Source organism: Nyctibius grandis, chromosome 5 (assembly GCF_013368605.1).
Source record: "Nyctibius grandis isolate bNycGra1 chromosome 5, bNycGra1.pri, whole genome shotgun sequence".
NCBI lineage: Eukaryota > Metazoa > Chordata > Aves > Nyctibiiformes > Nyctibiidae > Nyctibius > Nyctibius grandis.
In genome coordinates, this window is record NC_090662.1 from 31,375,476 (window position 1) to 31,396,340 (window position 20,865).

The 20,865-nt window shown below is 44.8% G+C and overlaps 1 protein-coding gene across 1 annotated transcript in view; it reads right to left on the reverse strand.

The window, feature by feature from the left end:
* The window catches only part of FOXP2 (forkhead box P2), a 461,901-nt gene extending 441,970 nt beyond the window's left edge, over positions 1-19,931 (reverse strand). Inside the window, exon 1 of the mRNA XM_068401530.1 lies at positions 19,786-19,931. The gene's annotated coding sequence lies outside the window, so the exon portion shown is untranslated. The remainder of the gene's footprint in view (positions 1-19,785) is intronic.
* Positions 19,932-20,865: the final 934 nt, after the last annotated feature.

A 20,865-nucleotide genomic window follows, 5' to 3' on the forward strand; every position in this document is an offset into this window, starting at 1 on the left:
AACAGAATAGCTAGCAGAATCACAACCCTGGACTTCAGGAGGGCCAACTTTGGCCTTTTCAAGCAATTGCTAGGGGAAATCCCATGGGACAGGGTACTAGAAGGTAAGGGGGCCCAAGATAGTTGGTTAGCATTCAAGGACTGCTTCTTCCGAGCTCAAGATCAGAGCATCCCAGCAGGTAGGAAGTCAAGGAAGGGTACCAGGAGACCTGCATGGTTGAACAGGGAACTGCTGGGCAAACTCAAGGGGAAGAAGAGAGTGTACAGATCATGGAAGGAGGGGCTGGCCACTTGGGAGGAATATAAGTCTGTTGTCAGAGGATGTAGGGAGGCAACTAGGAAAGCTAAGGCCTCCTTGCAATTAAACCTTGCAAGAGAGGTCAAGGACAACAGAAAGGGCTTCTTCAAATACATTGCAGGTAAAACCAACACTAGAGGCAATGTAGGCCCACTGATGAATGAGGTGGGGGCCCTGGAGACAGAGGATAAAAAGAAGGCGGAGTTACTGAATGCCTTCTTTGCCTCTGTCTATACTGCTGGAGGCTGTCCTGAGGAGCCCCGGACCCCTGAGGCCCCCGAGGAAGTCAGGGTAGAGAAGGAGTCTGTCTTGGTTGATGAGGGCTGGGTCAGGGACCAATTAAGCAATCTGGACGTCCATAAATCCATGGGCCCTGATGGGATGCATCCGCGGGTGCTGAGGGAGCTGGCGGAAGTCATTGCTAGGCCACTCTCCATCATCTTTGCTAAGTCACGGGGAACGGGAGAGGTGCCTGAGGACTGGAGGAAAGCAAATGTCACTCCAGTCTTCAAAAAGGGCAAGAAGGAGGACCTGGGTAACTATAGACCAGTCAGCCTCGCCTCCATCCCCAGAAAGGTAATGGAACAACTTGTCCTTGGTGCTGTTTCTAGGCATATCAAGGATAAGAGGATCATTAGGGGCAGTCAACATGGCTTCACCAAGGGGAAGTCATGCTTAACCAAATTGATAGCCTTTTATGAGGACGTAACCCGGTGGATAGATGACGGTAAAGCTGTGGATGTGGTCTATCTCGATTTCAGTAAGCGTTTGACACAGTCTCCCACAGCATCCTCGCAGCTAAACTGAGGAAGTGTGGTCTGGATGATCGGGTAGTGAGGTGGATTGTGAACTGGCTGAAGTAAAGAAGCCAGAGAGTGGTGGTCAATGGGACAGAGTCCAGTTGGAGGTCTGTGTCTAGCGGAGTCCCTCAAGGGTCAGTACTGGGACCAGTTCTATTCAATATATTCATTAATGACTTGGATGAGGGAATAGAGTGCACTGTCAGCAAGTTCGCTGATGACACAAAACTGGGAGGAGTGGCTGACACACGGGAAGGCTGCGCAGCCATTCAGAGGGACCTAGACAGGCTGGAGAGTTGGGCGGGGAGAAATTTAATGAAATATAACAAGGGCAAGTGTAGAATCCTGCATCTGGGCAAGAACAAGCCCATGTATGAGTACAAGTTGGGGACAGACCTGTTGGAGAGCAGCGTAGGGGAAAGGGACCTGGGGGTCCTAGTGGACAGCAGGATGACCATGAGCCAGCAGTGTGCCCTTGTGGCCAAGAAGGCCAATGGCATCCTGGGGTGTATTAGAAGGGGTATGGTTAGTAGGTCGAGAGAGGTTCTCCTCCCCCTCTACTCTGCCCTGGTGAGGCCACATCTGGAATATTGTGTCCAGTTCTGGGCCCCTCAGTTCAAGAAGGACAGGGAACTGCTAGAGAGAGTCCAGCGCAGAGCCACGAAGATGATTAAGGGAGTGGAACATCTCCCTTATGAGGAGAGGCTGAGGGAGCTGGGTCTCTTTAGCTTGGAGAAGAGGAGACTGAGGGGTGACCTCATTAATGTTTATAAATATGGAAAGGGCAAGTGTCATGAGGATGGAGCCAGGCTCTTCTCAGTGACATCCCTTGACAGGACAAGGGGCAATGGGTGCAAGATGGAACACAGGAGGTTCCACACAAATATGAGGAAAAACTTCTTTACGGTGAGGGTAACTGAACACTGGAACAGGCTGCCCAGAGTGGTTGTGGAGTCTCCTTCTCTGGAGACATTCAAAACCCGCCTGGACGCGTTCCTTTGTGATATGATCTAGGTAATCCTGTTCCGGCAGGGGGATTGGACTAGATGATCTTTCGAGGTCCCTTCCAATCCCTAACATTCTGTGATTCTGTGAAATTAGAGACACACCTCCAAACTGTAATCTGACTTTATTTTCCATCCCTCTTGCTCTTTTACAAGCTGAATGGTGTTCCTACCAAACCAACTTCCCACACAGCATCCGAGAGCAATGCAAGTCTAGCCTCTTCTCTGATGAGCCCCAGCTACAGAGGATGGAAATCCTGTACAATGGGGTGTGCAAGAACGTCTGGGGTACCAAGTTTTAATAGCCTGATGCTCGGTTCAGGAAGTTTTTACACATCCTGTTAATTATAATAATATCAGTGAAGCTTACCCAGCAAACAAGCCAAAGCAGCTGAGCTCTGCAAGAAGTTTTTCAAAGGTACAATGTAGTTAACCAAAGGGCATTAGTAAGTACTGTAGGAAAAGGGGGGGAGATAATAAAAACAGGCAATCAGCTACAAAACATGAGATGAGACTTGAAGGCTACTATTCTCTCTTTCAAGCATAAGATTGATTTTCTACTGCATCCCTAAGCAAATTACTTGAATCTTTAGCCTTACAGAAATCAGGTTCCACTTTAACTTTTTCCTGATACATCTGACATTTCAGCTGACACGAAGCACTTCCCATTGTACAACAATTTCAATAAAAACATGATGGTTTCTTGTACTACTGCTGTATTTCACACAGCTTCCTCCCTTTGCAGTATACCTCTAGCTAGGTCGAAGTTTTAGGACCCTCCTTCTTTGATTAAATGCTTCTTTTCTAGAATCATCCCCTCTCCTGTTAGGATCCACTTTAAATAAGCACGAGAGGAAAGAAAGCTGAAAAAGTACAGGCAAGCAAAAGAAAACAGAAAAACTTCAGAGCTACACTCCTTAGAATTAGCAGTGCTCTTAAAAACTTCCAAAAGCAAAGATTAGAAAGGATTCTGGCAGAGGAAGGTTTCTCTGACCCACATTCTGTCTTCCAGAAGTAAGTACTTCACAGCACAGTTACAGGGGTGTGCTTGCTTAGCACCTCAGCCCTGACAAGCCACTGCCACCATGCAGGGCATCACGTGCCTTGCCACAGCTCCTCTCCAAAGCTCTGTCCTGGCCATCCAGGAGGGCTGCAGCTATAGAGCTAATGCTCTAGTTTTTTCCAAGACTTGTATTTTTACAGCTGAACATGAAATGAGTTAAAGCACTTTGGAGAACTAGAAGCAACTTAAGCTGTCTGCATAGATATAACCTTTGTATTTTCTGACAGTTCTATAGCAAAGAAAATGCATCATAATCTCAGAAGTTCAAAACTCGTAAGTGGTCTCCTTAAAAAATGGAGAATCGAAGTTCCCCTCTCCTCTTCATACTTTCATTATCAGCAGGATTATATTTCTTTCTTCCTTTTCCTTTTTTTTTTATTATTTGAACATATTTTCCATCTGGCCTCTCTTTCAAGACTTCAGAACTCTCCTGCTTGCCCATTATGTACGTATGTGAAAATTAGCATACTGCCAACCCCAGCAGGCAGATTATGTGTTTTCCTTTACACAGACATATCCATACACAGTGACAACACAGCTTTTTTGTCAACTACACAACTATTTGTGAGACAGCAGAGCAATTTGAGGCACCAGGATTCCCAGTTTGTACTTCTAAGAGCAGCACATAGTCAAGCACTTCCAAAGATAAACAGTAACAGCATCTTCCTTTGCATCATCAGCAATGACTGGGTTCCACACTGTACCGTGGGCTCTTACTTGGGCCAAGTTAACAAAGTCAATTATCATTAAGAGGCTAAAATCCTTTGTAGTGAGGGTCACGCTGTATTAATGTGATTCACCCAAGCATCCAGCATGGTGTGTGTTTTCTGAAAGGCAATGCAGTAAAGCAGATGGGCCACAGACTACGTATCTGAATCGTATTTTACATTTTGTATGAAGTGACTTTAGTGCCAACATTCATCCATCCAATTTACAGGTAAGACAACAGCGAGTTATCTCCTTTAAAGAAAGAGTACTGAGCCTTAGTGAATAGTAATTACCAGGGAAGGCATACACATTTTGACAATATTCAATGTAAGAGAGAGGCCTATTATTCTTGTTTCTATTAAATCTGCCTTAAATAAAAAGATACTTGAATGAAAACAGGATCATCTTTTTCTCTAAATAAACAAAATCATATAAAAGCAAGAGCTTCCATAATCGATTCTACAGCAGAAATTATGCTTCATGAAATAAATTTGCACTCCTTAGTATTTGTTTCAGTTTGCAGTCTTTTGCTATTGTTTTTAATCTTATTTATTTGCTTATTTAAATACTTATTAGTGGTCAAATTTAACAACCCATACAAGTATACAACCATTAATAGAAGCTTAAACTAAAAAAAATACAATAGTCTGCATGAGATTATACTGAACTGCAAACAAAAGCGGCAAAAGTAATTAATCAACCTTAAAGGAGCAAAAGCTCTAGATCAACAACAGGGCTTAAAACAAATCAAAACTTTGCAAATGGTCACAGAAATGGCTTTTTTTATTTCAAGTATACTGAATTTTAGGAGACTTCAAACTGTTAAAATTGCAACCCAAAGACAGTAACACTGCTTATGTAGTTACTCACTATATATATTCATGTTGCTCGAATTTTTTTTAACTTCTTTCCACCACCAACAACAAAGCAGGCCTTAAACGAAGTTTACAGTTGCAGAAGAAGCAACGCCTTTGATGTTATATGGCAATAATCAAACCGGTCAAGTCAAAAGTACATCTTATAACACATTGATTTGCAGTACAGCTAACAGTTGGTAAAACTGTATTTGCTGCAAGTACTTCAGATTTGCCAAGTGGAAATCAAAAAGCACAATTTTCATTTATGCAAAACATGTTTTGTGGTAAAGGGATGATAGAGCTGGAAAAAGTTTGGATACAGTTGTTAGCTGTTTTACACAGGCCTTATTACAAGACACACACATATGTGAAGTAAATTTAACTTAAAGAATTTCTTTTAAAGCACTACAAAATTTCAGGATGAATTATGGACACTTACGTACTAGCTAATTCACTTTCTCTCAAGTCTTCTATGACAAACAGAACAGTACAAACAAGTATCACTGTACTCAAAATGCACAGAATGCTTTGCAACAATGAAATCTAGTTGATGCACTTCAGCAGTAACAAGACTTCACCTTCCAAATATCACATCCATATTAAGCCTGCAGATACACTGTAGAAAATACCAAAAAAGACAGGTCTCTTACAGCAGGTTTTCAAGGAAACCATTCCCATTCTCTCTATAATTGAAGCAAACAGATGATTTGGGGGCTAATTCAACTAGATGATGTGCTTAGGGACATGGTTTAGTGGGTGGACTTGGCAGTGTTAGGTTAATAGTTGGACTCAATGATCTCAAAGGTCTTTTCCAACCTAAACAATTCTATGATTCTATGATTCTAAGAATTGTTTTCCAGATCAACTTAATCACTCGTTTTTTTAATTCAGTTTTCTTTTACTGGATATGCATGGTACTTTCAACTTGAAATAAAATCCAGAACTGCAACACAAGAGGAGAAAGGCTTACTCAGTACCTGACTTTGACACTGCACAAGGAAGACTAAAAGCTAATTTGCAGCAAAGCCCAGAGAAGCTGTTCCATCCTGTTGGCTTGATGTCTCTTCAGCTTATCTACTAGGCTTTTAAAATCTATGTCAAATGTGTTGGCCAAAAGAAACACTGAGGTTTGCCATCAGAAGATGATTCTCCACTAGCTTTTCACCTGCCTTTTCCATTCACACTCCATATTTCCCAATAATCTTACTGAACCAGGCTGTCCTGGTTGAGATGAAGAAATGCATGGCAAATGCTGTTGCAGACGAGGCATCAGCAATCACAGTCCTATGTGCAGGCACAGAAGCCTTCATCCCAACCTCGTGGTCTGCAGCCATCTGCACTCCTGCACTTCTCAGTTCAAGGATTAAACCAGACCGTCTCCGACCTCAGGCTGCAAGTTGTGGTCACTGGTGAAACAAAGGTTTTGGTCATGCTGAGAAGCCATCCAGCCTGAGCTGGTGGGTAACTGAGTCCGAGAAGAGGGAAAACCTCCATACACTTACCCCAGGAGAGTCCCCTGATTACCAGCCCACTGAGAGACCCGGGAGGAAGCTTTCGGCTGCTCCCCTGGTGAAGCTGGGCCATGGCTGAAGTGCACAGAATGTCCCACCGGCAGGTCAAGCATGGAGCTCACCAGTGATGATGCGCTGGCACAGAGGACAGGACGAGGCTCTGGTACTTCCTCAGGAGATCTCTGGCACAGCACATTCAAGTCCCTGAATAAAGTGTGTGCAATAGCACTGGAGAGAGAGAGAGACTGAGTCCAGCACCTCTGGCTGTTTCAACTGTGCTGTTGCATTTCTTGTCCACCTCCATCATGATTCAACTCCTTTTCAGAGTTCAAAGGGTTATACCTTTGTTATACTACAGTTATACCTTGATATAGTATAAAGCAAATTAATAGAAAACAATTCATTAGATGAGGAATACCCTGCATGAAGAAACAACCTACCAAGAAAAAGTACTGACAATTTCCTAAAGAATATATTTTCCCATACATTTCTATTCTTCAGAGCTCAGGTTAGAAGTGTAAAGAGAACACCTTCCTCATGCAGTTAAACTATCCTTTGTGCAAAAGACTGATTTCAGAGGTATCTAATTTCAGAAATAATTTCTGTGCACATTTAAACAATGCACAAGGAAAACACACTGTCTACTGAGAGGATGATAACATTTGTTTAGATCAGATGTGAGCAATACTACACCACCACCAAAAGAAATGGGTTTAGCCAGTTTTTCTCATTTGGACAGTATCTCTTCACCAGGTGATTAGCTTCTTAATTTTTCTTCTGTATTAAGTGTCAGGGCTATCACAAACTGGTGCAGAATCCAGGCAGTTAAACATAATAATCTCCGAACATGACAGGCAATGCAAAAACCTGTTTCTGCTCCCCTTTGTGCATACAGTCTTAACTTACATTGAAGAAACACTTCCAGTCCTCATCCAAGGACCTCCCTACAGAGAAGCCAACTTAGTTCTCGCAGTTACTGTGCCTGGAGTAGGCCTAATTTCTCAGTCTCCAAAGCCTTTCAGCAAGTGAAGGGGAAGCGGTAGATAGATTAGATTAGAAGATCAGAGTTTACAGTCATTGAGCTTCAGAAAGCAATTTACTGGCATTCTCTATTTAATTATATCAACACTTCATAATTAAGATTAAGCAATTATATCGTAAAGTTCCACAAGAAGTCTATGTTTGAGCCAAGAACTACACTTACAAATTTTAGGATGGCACTTTGTCTACATCACCATCTTTCTTCACAACGTTAAAAGCAGCTAATTTCAACCTCTTGAGCCGTGACTGCTGCCCCCTTGCCCACCTACTTAAGATAAAAGATGTTTTGTTTCTCTTAAGGCCATTCTTGTCCACTCTATCCCTATTGCTGTGCTCACCCCTGACAACAGTTTATTGAACATAAGAAAACAAGTATTTTTTAGTTATAGGTCGACAGCCTGACGTGCAAAACCTGCTCCCCCTCTCCAACCCACAATGCCCCCTTGAGGCAAAAGGGAAGGGAAATGAAAAAGTGGGGAAAAAGGAAAAGAAAAAAAAAAAGAAAAAAAAAAGGCTGAACAGTGGGAAAAGAGCTTTCTACACTAACAGGGGAAAAAGAAAATACGAATCCCAACAAAGGCTGTCCACACTTATGACACTCATCTTTCTCTGCTTAAGCACTCTGTTAGGTTTTTTTCCAGCCCTCCTTTCTGGTATGAAACCTCATTGCCTTCACCACTGTTTACAGCAGTTTCAAGAAGGGTGCAGGGAGGCAAGTTCCGAAATCCCTTCCATGTACACCAAATTCTACACATACACTTAGGTATCTCATAAAAAAAAAATAAGGAGAAGAAATACTTAATTTTAACTTACAACTCTAAACAAATGCGCATTTCTACAAGGCAATCAAGGGCAGACAAACTAAATCCATAGATATGAGCAAAAGTACCAACCTTTGATATTCATAAATTAATCTTTAAATCTATTAAAATCTAGTGATCCCTACAGACCTCGAACAGACATGGCCTATGTATATTTATCGAGAGTTTAACAAGACAGTAAAGATTTCTGGGAGGCTTCTAATTTTGTGCCTAAAATTTGGGTTTGGGTTGCTCTACTTGAAATGTAGAGAAAGAAAGAACTGTGATTTATCTATTGTAGCTGATATGCTTTTTGTATTTTTGTATGCATCAGAAATACAAAAACTTCCTGGAGACAGTAATTTGCACTAGGTTAATAATTACCTGTAAGGAAGATACTGGAGAACAAAACAGATATTCTCAATATACTGTACCATCTCCTGCTAGCAGGCACACACAAAACACAATGAGAACAAATTACATTCAGACGGTACTAATGTTCAGGATTTTAATAACACTCTCCTTACTACAACTATATAAAACTCTCTGCATAAAGGTTACCTCTAACACATCTTCCAACTCTTAAACACATTTAAAAACACCCTTATTACATTGTACATTTAACCACAACACAAGAAAAGGTTAGCTCCCAATAATAACCTTATAAAGAAAGTACAGTATCAGTTAAATGGATTTTAAGTAAGGGTCCAAGATCATGTTAGGCAGCAATTATAACCTACAAATTATATTTCATATCTTCAGCAAGAGTTAGCACAAGCCTTGCTGAGTCAAATCTCTGCTATAAAACCCCTTGCCATGCTTTAAATGCTGCAAGCAGCTGAGCCCCGAGGGGTTAAAGCTAATGCTAAAGGTAAAGGCTTGAAGAGTTGACCAGCTATCTCATGGCCATAGATCTAAGCGTGTCAGTCATGGGCAAATATACCGTACTGTGTTTGCCAGTGAAGGCCAGGGGTAATAGATCAAGTTCATCAGCTGCTGCGGAGCCTACCGGGGCAGCAGCAGGGCGAAACATTATTTTCACTGCGCCTACAGCGATCTGAGCAGTAAAGGTGACACTGGATGGTAACTCACTATTTCCACCCATCAAAGGGAAGTAAACACATTAGAAGTGCTTCTTCCAAACAACTCCTCCTGACAAACAGACGCCCTAAGTGTCAGGAGTAAAAGGGAACAAAGAAAGAGCCCATCCCAATCCGAAGGCCTCAAAGAAGGAGCAATCTGTCACCACAGCCCCCCAGCTTAGCACATCAGCCGTCCTTGCAGCCTGACCCAAAGCATCTCCTACGACTGCCACGAGCCACCGCTCTCCGTAGCCAGGCTCTGAGCACCCACCTTGCCGCCTCTCCCCCACCTCCGGGAAGGTCCCCCCAGCCCACGGCGAAGCAGGAGGACCCAGGGGACCTCCCGGCCGGAGAAGGTCTCCAAGAGGAGCAGCTCGCTCCCTGCCAAGCATGCAGCACGAGGCTCGGGTCTGTGTCTTGTTTTGCTACCGAAGCATTCCAGGCTGTGTCAGTTTGGATTGCAACATAAATATTGTGCAACTGCAGACTCCTTAGTGCCAATTATGGTAGTACTGCAGGTGACAAGGAGAAAGGTATTTTTAATAGTCTGTGGTCACATTCAGCTCCCACTCATCTGCAATTTAGAGGAAGATAAGTTCAGCTAAAGGAAATTTTATTGATAACTGAACTTGGAGCAAAACTGCATGCCTAACAGTGCCTTGAAAAAAAGGCGTTCTCCCCCTTCTGGTAGTAATTTAGTGGTAATAACAAAGACCAAAATGGCAGTCATCAGGTATATAAGAGTATTTATAAAACCATATTTAAATGATACAAAGTATAATTAGAGGGTTTGATACAAGCACTCTTGATTCACAAAACGCACAGGCATCTATGTATAATAAGGCTAACAGTTTAAATTTAAAATTTAATTCTAGTTACTGAAGACATGTACTGAAACAGAGGTTAAACTCGCACTCTAGTTAAGTCCAGGACAGTACGTTCCATTTTTACACAGAATTGAATAATATATTATTCTACTGAGTCACACAAAGATTAAAGTACGAGTGCCCAGCCTGCAACTCAGGAGGACCAGTAACATATCATGTAGTTTGCTCCATCCGTCACCTTTCTCAGACCTTATAGTAACTCCCCTCTCATGCGATAACCAAATAACAAGGGGGAGGGAGAAGTCTCAAGAAATGACAGCAAGGTCCAACCTGTAGCCATATACTTTCTAGAGGAATATGTAGCCAATTACCAGTGTTCATCCACTATGTTGCAAGCCTGAAGCTCCTGAGAAGTGCCAGACTTGCTACATATGCGCAATAGCACTGATCATGCGGCACACAACACCCTACAGTCACAGCACAAGGTATGTCATGCTTAGCCGATTAGGCTGGACACCACTTATTTAAAATAAGTATGTATGTTCATCTTTTAAGGAATGTCTTTCTCATATGACTTTGGATCCTTACCAATCAAGCACCTGACTGCTGTATTCTTTAAGATTCATTTACTGAATAAATGGAAGTGAGTCTTGAAAGTATTTAAATATTATGAAAAAGTCACTTTGAATATGGATTTTCCATCTTAGTGGTAACTTGCTCAGAGCCTATCAACACTTGGTGTAAGAACCTGTATTGAAAGAAAAACTGAAAACACTTGGATTTGGCTTAAATACACAGCCCCAGTCTAGGTGGCTTTGAAGAGCAGCTCAGTAGCTGGTAACTTCTCAACTCAGAAACTGGTTTTGTACATGAACGTACAAACACATCCAAAGCATAACCAACCTCAGTGCCTAAGCCAAAACAAGGAGTCTTCACATTCACTTCAGAAAATTTGGGATCAGGGCTGAAGGTCCTGGGAGAGACTTTTCAACACCAGTGTATGGCCATCCTCTCAAGCACGTCCTCTCCTGAAGCGTGAGACAGGTCAAGCTGCAAGAAGGGCACCTGTGTGCCGCAGAGGCTGGGAAGCTCAGTCTGAGCAGGGGGTCCTGCCGAGCCACAGGCTGTCGCCAGTGGATCAAACTGCTCCATCACTCGCCAGTCCAGACCCCACTACAAGTCCAAGCCCCCCCCCAGACCACACAGCCACCCCAGGGGCCGACCAGCTGCTGAGGCATGGCAAGACACCAATGCCGCAAGCCATGCTCAGTCTGGAAATGAATTCAAACCTGGTCTGGAAGCACCCTCCCCTCATTTTTTCAAGGAAGATTTTGGAAGGGCAGGTTTTCCCGTCACAACCCTTAAAATATCTTTTGTACATCGTGAAAGCCACCCTCCAGCACATCAGTTCCTGCCCAGGAGAACCCCACTCCTCGAGTACATTCGCTGTTATAGCAAAGGACTGAATGTTTTTGTCTTTACTGACTGCACTCTTCTTTAGGACGTTTCCTGTCCCATAACCAGAGATGCCGTAAATCCACCTGATACATTAGTTTTCCTTCTGAAGGCCATAGCTGCCTTCCTGGAAAGCTGTGGACGGACACAGGAGCCCTGCACTGCTGCGCAGCCACACGTGCAGGCACAGGCATGGGCACATGCCGCTCCCAAAGCTGCACAGCTCCGCACGAGAAACCTTTGAGCAACCATCAACTTCCCCATCTCGCAGTGTCCTGCAGCTATACACAGATATTTTGGCAGTTTTACCATTCTCCTGGCTTCTCTGTGACTTGAAAGTATGATGTGGCTCCCAGATACAAAGCCAAATAAACCAAACAAGAACCCCTCAACTAACGTTTTTAGAAGGTTGCCATGTTGCAGTTCACAAGATATAAATTTCTGGTGCTCAGGTATACTTCATGCCCTTTCCTGGTCAATAATAAAGATATTGGTCACCACATCCAATGCTAAACACATCTTTAACTCTTACAAGGTATCAGCCACTTAAAATTGAATTAAATATCAAATATGTCAAAGTTTCGGTCACAATATACATAATTCCTTTTCTTAAGCAAAAGAATGTGCAAGGATTTATGACACTGTGTGAAACTTCTTCCGTATATTCAATATAGTTATCTGTTGAATTACTGACCATACGCATTCTTCAATGTACGCTGACAGTTATTGTGTACTGAGAACAATTTACAGGCATCATCACAACATTAAAAGTAATTTAAATGCATTCAAGACTGGTAAGAAATGGGTCTGAATGAAGGCATTTCATGAGCTTTAGCAAAGTACCATCCTAATATTTTTACAGTTTTAGCACACATATATTCCATTAATTGATTTTCAATGAAGAATGATTTTTACCACATATCAAGGAGTGCTCAGCACCCTTCCTCTTACGTTCACCGTGCTGTACATATGATAATCATTTATTCCTTATTTAATTAAATGTTATTCTGCAAAGATGAAAACATGTTGACACAAGTGGAAAGCACAACAGTTCAGCAGCTATGCGTATCTCTGCAGTCCGTGCACACCTGACTGCATTAGGTTTTTGTGTTTTCATTTTTAGGTCATGAGAATACTGTAAGTACTGTAATGAAACCACAATCCTGTCTGTGTTCTCTCACAGAAAAGCGCCTTGAATCATAAATATTTCAATTACTGTGTTTTAGACTCTAAAAGATACTAGCCTCTGTTTTCTATACACTTTTCTTCCCCTTCATCTTCAAAAGAGCTCTGTCCCTCCTCTGCCACACTAACAAAGTGATACGTTGATTTGCAGTAACTAAAACTCAGCTTTCAATGCAACAACTAATAAAATGATTTTCCAAAGACACACATTGGAATTCACAAGATCTAGTATTTAAGAAATAGCTTACAGCACTCTACGGCCTCAGTTGTGGCCAGCATAAACTGGCGTAACGCCTGTGCCTGACAGATCTGTGCCTGTCTGCGTGCCTAATCCCGCCGTGCAAAAAGTTAATTATTTCTTCCCATAGATGAAGTGGAAGCGATAAACGTATTTTGTATATTGGGCACCAGACAAAAATCACATCAGTCTTTCTCCTGCTAACGTGAGCCCGAATATGCTGCAAGCGGGTGCCCACCTCCCGGCAGCGCTGCCCACACCTGCCCTGACACCTGCCCAGCCGCAGGTGTTCTCTGGCCTCTTTCCACAGCACTCCCCAGCTCTCCATTGCCTGTGTGTTGTCCCTCTCCTTTCCAAAGCCCTTCATGGCTTCCCACCGCTAACCCTTAAAATTTCCTCTACATTATAGAAGTTGTGGATGCCCCCTCCCTGGCAGTGGTCAAGACCAAGCTGGATGGGGCTTTGAGCAACCTGGTCTAGTGGAAAGGTGTCCCTGCCCATGGCAGGGGGGTTGGAACTAGATGATCTTTAAGGTCCCTTCCAACCCAAACCATTCTATGATTCTATGATTATTTGTATGTGGAAAAACTTGACAGTTTCTGACCTAATTTCCAAGCAGTTAAAGGTCAACTACAGGTTTCGTTACACAAGTATTACCCACCGCTTGTTTTACTAGGTGGGTTACAGTTCCAGGAGAACAATGTACCTCCTCAACCTCAGTAGTGAGAGTTGCAAAAAGAGAATTCAACAACAAAATTGAGAGTAACTTTGTTACAAGAAGACTTAGCACTGACCAAACAGCAAAGTTTAAATGGTGCTTAGGGACATTCACCTCTTTTAAATTTTCTTCACCATTCCTGCGCAAATTCAAAAACAACATCTGATAGATACTTAGCATAGTATTATACCTGAAATAACCTGGCAACGCTGAGATTGTTTCTCTGACCACAAGCACCTTACTTTGTAGACTGAATTACGCAATTTGGTCCTGTTAGAGAAGCAACGCAATACACTACACTTGTACAGCCATTCTCCTCCCTTCCCTCAAAGGACAGATCACCAAAATCAGAGTGGTAATATCCAAGATCACACTGTTTTAACATATACATGTGTCAAAAGCATAATTTATCAAATTATGTCAAATACATACATTCAAATTACATCAAATACATAATTAATATTTTTAAAATATTTATCATGTCAGTTTAGGTTGAAATAAGGAAGATCAATAATTGAATAACTCACTATTTAAACTGACTTAGGACGGAAATTCTGAACAAAGTTGCAAAACATGCATCATGTTGCGAGAGAAAAATTAAATGATTCTAATAGGACCGTGTATCTTCTTTCAACAAAACATCACTCTTAAAAGGTTTAAGAAATTTTTCATTAAAATGTAAATACTTATCCAAAGAAATAATGTGCTTAGAAAAACCCAAAAACTTTCTAGATGTATGTAACAATATACCACCTAGCCTCAAAATGCCACTCTTCAAATGAGTTTCCAATTTTGGGCCCAATAGTAAAGAGTATCTCCCACAGGGACAAGGTTGGCACAGGCCCGCTGGAATCTTGGTCGTCCTCACAACATCCTGGAGGCAAACCAGCTGAAACGGGACTGAGATCAGCAATTTATAGAAATACTTAATTTGATGCAATTTGCAGCTGTGGTCTGACGCACAGCAGAGGTCCAAAGGACCAGTTCACTGAGCAAAGGATCTGCAGCGTCTCTGTGGACCCTGCAACCACCAACAGGCTGGAAACGCCTCAAAACAGAGACACCCCACCACCCGCTTTCAGTACCTGCTGCCCATAGGAAGGAGGGAGAAGACGAAAGTCTCCTGGTAAACAAGTAAGCTCCACACGTAAGCCAAAGCCAGCCTGTGAACCCCAAACAGAGCATGAGTTTTATGATGGAGATCTCTAATCACTCCTTCCACCCCAGAAGGGCCATCACATGGCGGCGCAGGGGCGGGCAGGGAGGGACAGGGCAGAAAATGTCCTTTCTACACGTTGAGTGAAGGTGCTGCCTGTCCCTTAAACCCATCTGCGTGTTGTTCCCTCGCACAGCCTGATCAATCAGAGAGTCACCTGCGCTACCTACAGCCGCCATAAAGCCCTCTGCCACCGCGCAGAGGAGACACCCACGCTTGGGGCACATCGAGCGTGCAGCTCACAGTATCCAAGGGAATCAGCTCTGCCCTCAGCAGCCAGCCTGACTAACGTACATATTTAAATAAGAAACAAACTGCCACGGAGCCCTTTCCAGCTACAGACGTGTGATTGCTATTTGCAGGAAGAAGAAATAACTAAACGGATAAAAAGTTAAGCCTACAATGTTCTTATTCCCCCTCCTCCACGACCTCTCCAATTTACTAAAAAGACTTAAGATAGTTAATAGTATAATACAATGTGCTGAACATTTTAATTTAATTTTCCATAGAACGGGAACTGAAATCGTGACATTAAACCCAATTCCACACGTAACTCATTCTTCAGAGTTCAAACGTTACTTTCTAACACTATCCCAAACTACACTGTGGTGAACCAATAACCATCGTATCAACTGTTCATTAAAGAGATTATTTTCAGCTACTTCAATGATGACAGCATAGGCGAGCTATTGCTGGCACTTTCAAATCCAGCTTTCTGACATAAAACACGGTCTTGCCCTTAAAACACAAACCTACAGAAATGGGGGGGGAAGGGGCAGCAAAGCCAAAACAGATGCAAATCTTTCATCGAAGGACAGATGCCTCTTATAATTTGCAGTAAACACCTCGGAAGATTTTAAAAAGTAGTAAGTGTGATTAAACTACTGAGAGCCTCAGAAAGGAGAAAAAAAAAAGATGATCAGTGTTAAATTATATTTGTGGGACTGCTCCTTGTTTTTATGCCAATCTAGAAGTTCTGAAATTTAAGTTTAAAACTACCCTGGGAAATGGTTACAGTAAGGTAAGTATGCTCATTCTGGGAAGGACCAAATGTGGAAGAAAACCTCCAAACAACTAACAATGAACTATATAACTGGAATGTTAAGATTAACTTTGATTTAAGAGGTTAGTTTATTACAGCTAACCTCTTCTATAATTTCATCTTTTTTATTCAGTTTTTCTGGTGCCACTAATTTACACATACAATCAAGGAGGATCTCAAGTCCAAACAGGACAGGGAACAGGACTCTAAATGACAAGTATTTCTTCTAACAAGGATTCGTTGAGAGGTATGCTACAGTGGCTGTGAACAAAAAATTAGATAATTTGCATTACTTCTAGACCCACTAGCTGTCACAAAATTTAAAAAGAATAATCAGTTCGAGTGTACCAAAAATTATTATTTTGCAACAAAGTTGATAGCATTTTTCAGTTTGACCGTGATTCGCAATTTTCTCCAGTCAAAATCATTCCATGGGTACTTCTCAGTGACCTATGTCCTAAATCATTTTCTATTCCTACCAGCAAGTGACCTCTTCACGATCTGACTCACAAAGAAAAAACATGATGACTCTCATAAACCATTCTTTTTCAACCACCACCAGAATTTAATTTCTCCAAAATAAACCTGGTAAAAATAGAAAGGGAACAAGAGAGTACTCAGTGTTCAAGAAATACTAATTAATCACCCTATCAGAAAGATAGATAAATACCAGCCCTCACATTTTGATGATGAAAAATAAAGAGGTTAAGTGACATTTTCAATGACACATAGCAAAACACTGCCACAACACAGATCACATCTCAGAAGTTTTCTATTGTTTTCAGCCCACTAGCCTCAAATAACTCCTGTGCATGCAATGCTGAATCAGGTATATTCCTCAGAATATAAAAAGCTTATTCTAGCTCACGTAAATCAGTGCAGGAAAAAAAAAAAAAAAGCTTATGCTACAGTAATTTTTTTAAATACATTCAAGTCCAACAAGAACTTTTCTAAAAATATACTGGAGTCCGACAGGAATGTTTCTAAGCAAATACACCTTTAATCTTAGTTTCAACACATTCTATTACAGAAAGCATTTAAAAAATGTATAAGCAACAGATGATTACCAAAAAAAAAAATCAGTCACTTCAAAAACCTAAGAAACCCAACACCTGACTATCGTACAAACCCTAGTGCAGCTTTAAAATAGTACCATGTATCCACTAAATAAAATATCCTGAATTTGATATACTACTTTTACTCTTCTCTCACACTCGAAAAACTCTAATTTGGTTGTTCCCTATAGACTCTGGTAATTTCACACAAAACTTTACTAAACAGAAAGCTACAAAACATTTAGGTTTTTTCCTCCCTCAAAATTTATAAACACTTCACTGTAGCCAAGATCTTGTGACAAAACATAAGAATCACTGAGATTAAACTAAAAACAAAGAAATACCTAAATATTTATACAATTGATTCTGCTTAAGCTTCCTGGTAAGGTTACTGTTAAATCTTAAGCCCTACACCAACAAGGCCTCACATGAAGCTGTATATTTCAGCTGCTATATATTAACAAAATAAATTAGAACGTTTAATTACATATCTTTTTTATGTCACTAAGTGACCTATCAATTGGCATGGAGATTATTATGTGTATTTCGGAAATGTATTTGAAACAGTCTTTCCTTTCCCTCAACGGTTTAGTAATCTACTATTCTGAGTAGTTAAATAAATGATTTAAGTACACAAAAATGCTACAGAACACTACCGTTTTGTAAGAACTACATTAAAATAGCAGGTTACTGCAAAACAGGGGTCTTTTCAATATCTATATTTAATATGAACAGATTATCATAGTCAGGAAAAACCTTAAATTAAAAATAAATACTAATTTGAACACTAAAATCTACATCTCACTCAAAAGGGTTTAGTGTAGCATTAGAGAAACCGATTTAATAATTAATCATATTTTCTTTAGAGTAATATTACTAGCAGTAATGTTTTTCCGTAATGGTTTTAAATTACCTAGCACAGGGGAAAAAAAAAACCTAAACCTGTCAAATTCTCTTAAACTTTGTCTCTGACTTCTTTTTTCCCCCCGCAAATTAACGCGGGTATACAGACACCGTGCGCAACTTCCTAGTCCCACATGTGTAACGATGAAATTTCCAAGGGCCTGATCCAAGCCCGCTGAGTCAACGGAGCGATTCCTACTGATGTCAATGGAAAGATTCCCACTGACTGGACTGAGCTTTGGACAGGGGCTTTTGTGTGGGGACAAGACCAGGGGAAATCCTCTTTGGAAGGGAAACTTCTGTGTTTCTCTCTGTAAGAAAGTGTATAAACAAACACGGCTTCTTAAAAATAGAAGTGATTCCCAGGTAGAGATTACTGCGGGTTCTTCCATCTGCGGCTCTGCCCTCTTTACATACAGATGATGATACTATACATTTATGAGTGGTTACTTTTGAGATTATTTTTCCCCTGAGAATATACGAGCAGCCCGCTTTCTGTCTGGACTGTTCACACAAGTTTTAAACGACTGTTTTCCTGCCTGTGCTGCCTGCTTGCCCGCAGCTCGGGCTTTGCCCCTCTGCCAGAAACCCCATCCAGGGACCTCACAGGGGCTGTGCGGGGAACGGGCCCGCTGCCTCCTGAACCGGACACGAGCCCAACTGCGGGACAGGGAGCAAAACCGCCTCACGGGCTGTCTTTACCTTCGCCAGGCAAATTCAGACGGGTGGCAAGCAGCCTTCCAGCGGGTTAAGGCAGGCCGAGAGCGCTGCAGCCTGCGCATCGCGCGCTGCGGGTGCGCGGCAGAGAGCGGAGCGAGAAGGCGCCGGCGCTCGCCCTTCCCTCCTCTCTCTGCCCTGGCACTCCCGACTTGCAAAGCAAACCCCAGCGTGCCTCGCAGCCACGGCCTCGCTGCTTCTCCCCTCTCCTCAAAATTAAACTTTCAAAACTTCCCAGGTCCCCGCAGTCCTCTTGAATTCCAAGAGCCGATTTCAAGAGAAGGCCCCCACGCACCAGCCACGGAGGCAGCCTCCGGACCTCCGCTGCTCGAACACCATTGTTTATTAATACTTGGTTTTAGGCTTTTTTTTGTCTTTTGGTGGGGCCGGGGGATGGAGGGGCGCGACGCTGCTCCCCACGCAGCTCACACCGCGGCGGGAGGTCCCGCGGCCCTGCGCTTCCCCGCCCACGCCAGCGGGGGCGCCCCCGGGCAGCACGGCGCGGGGCGGCCCGAGCGGGCGGCCGGCAGCGGGAGCGGCGGGGGCTGGGGGGTGCGCCGCTCCCTCCGGCAGGCAGGCAGGCAGCACACAAAGGAGAAACGTGACACGTTTCTTCACCCGGGCTGTCTGCTGGGGAGGTCGCGGGGGGAAAAAAAAAAAAAAAAAAAAGGCAAGCATAAAAAGAGGCAAAAGAAAAAAAAAACACACCCGGGGAGGCGAGCCGAGAACGTCCGAGCCTCCCCGGCACACGCTCCCTCGGAAGCCCGGCCCCGAGCCCTCCCCACCTCGCACTCCTGTCCCCGTACGGGGAGGCTACAGGTTGTTTTTAATTACGCGCGGCGGAGGCGGGAGGGGGGGCGGACTCCGCGGCCCTGCGCGGCGGGAGGGCGGCGCCGCCGACCCGCGCCCGCGCTGCTAGTCGCGGTCGCCCCGGGAGAGCTGGGGGAGAGTCACCGCCCCGCTCCCGCGGCCGGTCCGGTCCGCGGAGTTGGTCAGGCACAGCCCAAACTCCGGCCGGGGCACCAGCGGCCTCCTGCCGCCGAGCGCCCCCCCTCTCCCCCACGCCGGTGCATTTTTGGGAGCGGTGTCCCCGAGTGCCGGGAGACGTGACACATGTCACTCCTGCGGCCGCGGACAAACTTTCCCGCGGCGGCGGCAAGTCAGTGAGCGGCGGCGGGGGGGGGGGGGGGGGGGCGCGGGTGGAAGTAGCAAGTCACACCGGGGAGCGGGGGAGGAGGGGACGGGGTGCGGGGGGGTAGCACTTACCGGGAGGAGACACCGTGCGGGGCGTCCCGGCGAGCTGACACCGAGAGAAAGGGAGAGCGGAGCCGCGCGCAGCCGCGCGCACATGTAAAGTCTCTGCGGGCGGAGCCGCCGCCGGGACGCGCGGGCCGGGGGCGCGGGGCCCTCCGCGGGAGCGGAGCGGCGGCGGCGGCAGTGCCTTGCGCCCTCCCGCCGGCTGGCGCTGCCTGGCGCTGGCGGGGACGCGCTTCCTCCCCCGGCGTGCGGGTCCGCCCGTGTGCGGAGTGTGCCGGCCGTGTGTATGTGTTTTGTTGGGAATGCAGGAAAAAAAAAAAGGAGGAAAAAAAAAAAAAAGGAAGCAAACCCGCGCGGCTGCACACACCGCCTGCTTTGGAGAGAGGGGAGTGAGGCGGTCGCCCTCACATGATCGCGAAGTGGCCTGCACAGAAGTGCTAATAATGCGCGGGGCGGGGGGGGGAACAGCGGAGGGGGGGAGGATGGCAACAAAAAAAAAGTGCGACGGGACGCGCTGGGCCGTGCCCCGCTCCGCGCCTCCCCCGGCCGGTCTCCGCCGGAGCCGGGTGCTGTGGGCCGCGGCAGGCGGCAGGTCCACCTGCTATGTAAACAAACCGTCGGGGAAGTTGTTTGCTCTCGGCGGCTGCCCCCTCCCCGCCCCCTCTCCCCTCCCGCCGCTCCTCTTCGCCGGCCCCGTTAGACAACGAGTTTAACAGACGGGCAGAAAACAAAGCCGGGTGTTGTGCTGGCAGTGCCGGCTGTCTGCAGCCTGCTGGCAGCCCCGGAGGTGCCGCAGCCCCCGCGCGAAGGCAGGCTCGGGGGGCACGCGTGGGAGGCGGGCGGCGTGGCGGAGCAGGCCTGGCCGGCGGCGGCACCTTTGCCGAGGAGGCACGCGTGGGGCCCGAAACTTTCTTTCTCCCCCGCCCCCCCACCCCCCCCCCACCCCCCCCCCATTTCGGAGCAAGGTGCAGGAGCCCTCCGGCCGCTCGCAGAGGGAACCAGCCGCTCTCCGCGTGTCTGGCGGCAGCGCGGCCCGGGGGCTGCCGCTCCCCCGGGGAAAAACACCTCTAAGTGATTCCCGAGTGGGGA